This window comes from Salvelinus sp. IW2-2015, linkage group LG2 (assembly GCF_002910315.2).
Source record: "Salvelinus sp. IW2-2015 linkage group LG2, ASM291031v2, whole genome shotgun sequence".
Taxonomy (NCBI): Eukaryota; Metazoa; Chordata; class Actinopteri; order Salmoniformes; family Salmonidae; genus Salvelinus; species Salvelinus sp. IW2-2015.
The window spans coordinates 34,601,480-34,606,117 of NC_036839.1; the positions used below are offsets into that span (position 1 = coordinate 34,601,480).

Below are 4,638 nucleotides of genomic sequence, written 5' to 3' on the forward strand. Positions count from 1 at the left end.
CTGGCTGTCATATTCGGAATACAGAGATTCCACAAGTACTTGTACGGGAGAACATTCACTATTGTGACGGATCATAAACCTCTGATCTCGCTGTCCGTGAACAAAAGCCAGTCCAACAAATGGTCTCTCCAAGAGTTCAACGTTGGAATGTGTGGCTCAGGGCCTACGAGTACAGAATCATTTACAAACCAGGTAGATACCATGGGATGCTGATCTCTGATTAGGCTGCCTGTTCCAGAAATCATCAGTCAGGAGAAGAAAATGACCAGTTTTGATGATCGACGTGTTGGATGATGCACCAGTGAACACAGCACAAATCAGGCAATGGACTTCAAAGGATGTGACGTTATCACAAGTGCATGAATTTATCCTGAAAGGATGGCCTACAGTGACAGAGCCTCAGATCATGCCTTACTACACTCGCCGCTTGGCATTGAGTGTTCGAGATGGATGTGTTCTGTGGGGTTCAAGAGTAGTTATCCCACCACAAGGGCGGGTGTTGCTACTGAAGTTGTTGCATCAGTCGCATCCAGGTATGTCGAGAATAAAGGCCTAGCGAGGTCATATGTCTGGTGGCCAAAGATGGACCACGATGTGGAAAATGAGGTTATCCGGTGTGAAGATTGTCAGAGTAACAGGAAGTCACCACCCACCGCACCATTACATCCATGGGAATGGCCAGAAAAACCATGGACACGACTACATGTGGACTACGCTGGACCTTTCCTAGGAAAAATGTTCCTTGTGCTGATTGATTCTCAGTCAAAGTGGATGGATGTTTACCCCATGAACACGTCAACATCGTACGCTACGATTGAGAAGTTGAGACAAAGCTTCAGTGTTATGGGATTGCCTCAAATGTTGGTTAGTGACAATGCTACTTGTTTTACAAGCACTGAATTCACAAGTTTCATGAAACAAAATGGAATTCAGCATGTAACGTCGGCCCCTTTTCACCCATCTTCAAACGGATTAGCAGAACGTGCGGTTCAGACCTTGAAGGAGGGGATGAGGAAGATGCAAGGCCCAGCATTGAAACAAAGGTGTCAAGATTCTTGTTTAGCTACAGGATTACTCCTCAAGCTACGACTGGGTTGTCACCTGCAGAGATGTTGATGTCAAGGAGGTTAAGGTCGACCTTGGATCTCATCAGACCAGACCTGAAAATGAAAATACAACAAAAAGCAATGGAATCAAAAATGGAATCATGATACCCGAGCCAAACTCAGAAGTTTCTCAACTGGAGATGATGTCTATACAAGAAACTATGGGGGTTGGTCCGAAATGGACCAGCTACCATTGAGGATTGCTCAGGACCAGTATCTTATACTGTGATCATCGGAAGTGGACAAAGACTAAGGAGACACGTGGATCAGATCCGAGCTCGAATCCAGTTCCATCCGGAGATCTGGATCATTCTTAAACGAGCAGGACAGGACATTGGAACGTTCCCCAGAGTTGCAGTTGGACAAACCACCTGAGACCAACAAAACTCAACTTCCTGAGACCACCAGTCCGGGACGACCTCCTCCTGTGAAGTCTCCACAAAAGGACTTTGTTTCACCATCAAGGGGTGAAGATCTGGTGGCACCAGCTACACCACCTCTGAGACGCTCTATTAGAGAGAGACGTCCGCCAGACTTTTTCAGATTCTTAAGGAGATCATTTTTGAAAAAATGTAAATAAGAATATAGCATAGCTCAGGAAGGAATTAAATTGGGTTATTAGCTTTAAAGGGGGGAATGTTGTAGTAACCTGGTATATTTATGTTTACCAATAGATGGCAGTATTGACTCAAGACGGGTTTGCTTTCCGCTATCCGTAGCTATTTCCTATGTCTGCCTATATTACCATGATTAAGAAAGCTTCAGGTAGTTTAAGCCAGGTGCATAAGATAATGTAAAATCTAAGTTACAATTAAATACTAAACCGTACGTAAGTCTCATGAGTCGTAATTCTAAGAAGCCTTTAAGGATACTACACAAGCCATCCACAGTTTATACTGACACTACTGTACATAGTACCAGGCCAGTGGTACGCCGTTGTATTACATGGTACGGCGTTCCCCTCAGGCTTTAAAGGGATGATTTTTGACCATATATGGTTAATTAGGAGCATTTTGAAATGCAAATAGCCAAGGTCGTGCACGAGCACTGAGGCTGAGAACAATTGGTATTTATCAGTGGTTATTTTATACTGGTGTGCGTATGACACTCATAGGATTGTTTGATAAATCACACTTTTTCTATGCATATGAACATTCTAAATCCGTTCGTAAGTAGTATTTTTAGAATAGTTTCTACGCAATATTGATTAATGAGGCCCCAGGAATCTTTTGTGACCATGGGAGATTTCTACGTTTACTCACCTCTCTTTTTGGGCACAAGGTTGTTCAGTTTCCTATAGGCCAACACCAGGTCCACTTTACAGCCATAGAAAATACCAGGCAGAGACACATGCATGCGTAGAAACCACTGTGAATGGCTAAAAGGGAAGGAAGTGAGATATAATCTTATCACATTCTGTGCTGAGACAGTAGCTACTAGTCTAAGTTACTGTTACAATAACAGCACCTTACATCAAATCTCTCACAAATGGCAAGGCCAACATCCTGTTCAAACAGACTCTTATGGGCGATTTTAAGTATTTCATGTTACTAAGGAGTGTGTTTGGGGTCCTACCTGGTTGGAGGAGTAGCAGCCCTATGTCCCGACCCAGGGCATTCCTGGCGATGCAGCTGATAGGCACATTGAGGAATTCAGAACGGACCTCAGAGATGGACAGAGTGCACTGGCCATAGACCCCACTACTCCTAAAAAGGCTGAGGGTCAGATGGTGAGAGAGTGAGATGGTCACAGTCACAGTGTAGGACAGAGCTCTATAGACATATACACACACACTCACACACACACATACATACTCATGCACACACATGCGTACGCACACACACAAACACAAACTCTCGCTCGCATGCACACAGACGAACAAACACACAAACTCACGCACAAACTCATCTCTAAAAAGATGCATACTGAGATACAGAGTGTATACTACATGTTTTAAAAGAGTACTCACATTGTTGTCTTTGTCACGTTGAGCTGTTCTATGTGGTCAGTATGCCTTCACCGACCCCAAGAAATGCTGAACACACCAGCTCTATCCTTGAGCCTGCCATCAAACAGAAAACACGCAGTCAGCGGCTGTGACATGGCCCAGAAAGACTAAATTACCCAGAAGTCTTCACACCAGATTTCTATTACACACTAATGTGCAAGGGATGAGAGATAGCATTATCTACAAAAAAGCAAGACGTCATAATTTCACACTTGGTTCAACCACAACGGAACAAACACCATTGTAAATCAACCTATATTTATGTGTATTTATTTTCCCTTTTGTACATCATGGCAACACTGTATATAGACATAATATGACATTTGAAATGTCTTTATTATTTTGGAACTTTTGTGAGTGTAATGTTACTGTCCATTTTTTACTGTTTATTTCACTTTTGTTTATTATCTATTTAACTTTGATTTGGCAATATAAACACGTTTTCCATGCCAATAAAGCCCTAAAATTTAAATTGATTTGCGCTCCCGAGTGGCGCAGCGGTCTAAGGCACTGCATCTTAGTACTAGAGGCATCACTACAGACTCTGGTTCACTCCCGGGCTGTATCACAATCGGCCGTGATCGGGAGTGTCATCCGGGTTTGGCCGGGGTAGGCCGTCATTGTAAATAAGAATTTGTTCTTAACTGACTTGCCTAGCTAAATAAAGGTAAGGCTGGCTACATTACATAGTCAAGCATAATGCACCATTTCTCACACCTAAATTACAGCCACAATTTAGAAATGTTAATAAAGCCTTAAGAAATTAAGCCAACAGGTTACTTATAAAAGCTTTATACCTGTTTAATAGGTTAATAAGATAAGGAACACTGCATTAAATAGCCTACCTTATTTTGGATATAGCCTTTTATGGTGCATAATAAAGATCATAGCAACAGTTGGTATAGGAGAAGCCATTAACCATATGTGTTGTTTAACACAGCCGGTTTGCTCAAGTGAATGCATCCCCACTCTATCCAACCTGCCCATTCAAACTGAATAACACAAAGTGACACAACCTCTCATGTCATTCCCCCTCGCTTGAAGAGTGCACTTTGCTGGCTGCGCTTTCATCCTGACTTACCTTGGCAGTGGAAGATGTGGCACAACAGAGTTTTTAAAAAGCTTTTTAAAATTGTTATTTCACCTTTATTTGACCAGGTAGGCCAGTTGAGAACAAGTTCTCATTTACAACTGCGACCTGGCCAAGATAAAGCAAAKCAGTGCGACAATAAACAACAACACAGAGTTACACATGGGGTAAACAAAAGTACAGTCAATAACATAATAGAAAAATCTATATACAATGTGTGCAAATGGAGTATGGAGTTAAGGCAATAAATAGGCCATAGTAGCGAAGTAATTAGAATTTAGCAAATTAACACTGGAGTGATAGATATGCAGATGATGATGTGCAAGTAGAAATACTGGTGTGCAAAAGATTTTTTWAAAGTAAATAAAAACAATATGGGGATGAGGTAGGTAGTTGGATGGGCTATTTACAGATGGGCTGTGTACAGCTGCAGC

The 4,638-nt window shown here is 42.1% G+C and overlaps 1 long non-coding RNA gene across 1 annotated transcript; it reads right to left on the minus strand.

Moving 5' to 3' along the window:
• Positions 1 to 2,374: 2,374 nt before the first annotated feature.
• Positions 2,375 to 3,189, minus strand: LOC111972386 (uncharacterized). The gene is made up of 3 exons (XR_002878429.1): positions 3,076 to 3,189; positions 2,682 to 2,821; positions 2,375 to 2,484 (listed from the first exon to the last, which is right to left on the minus strand). It is a non-coding gene; the product is annotated as an uncharacterized lncRNA (long non-coding RNA).
• Between the last annotated feature and the right edge of the window lie 1,449 nt (positions 3,190 to 4,638).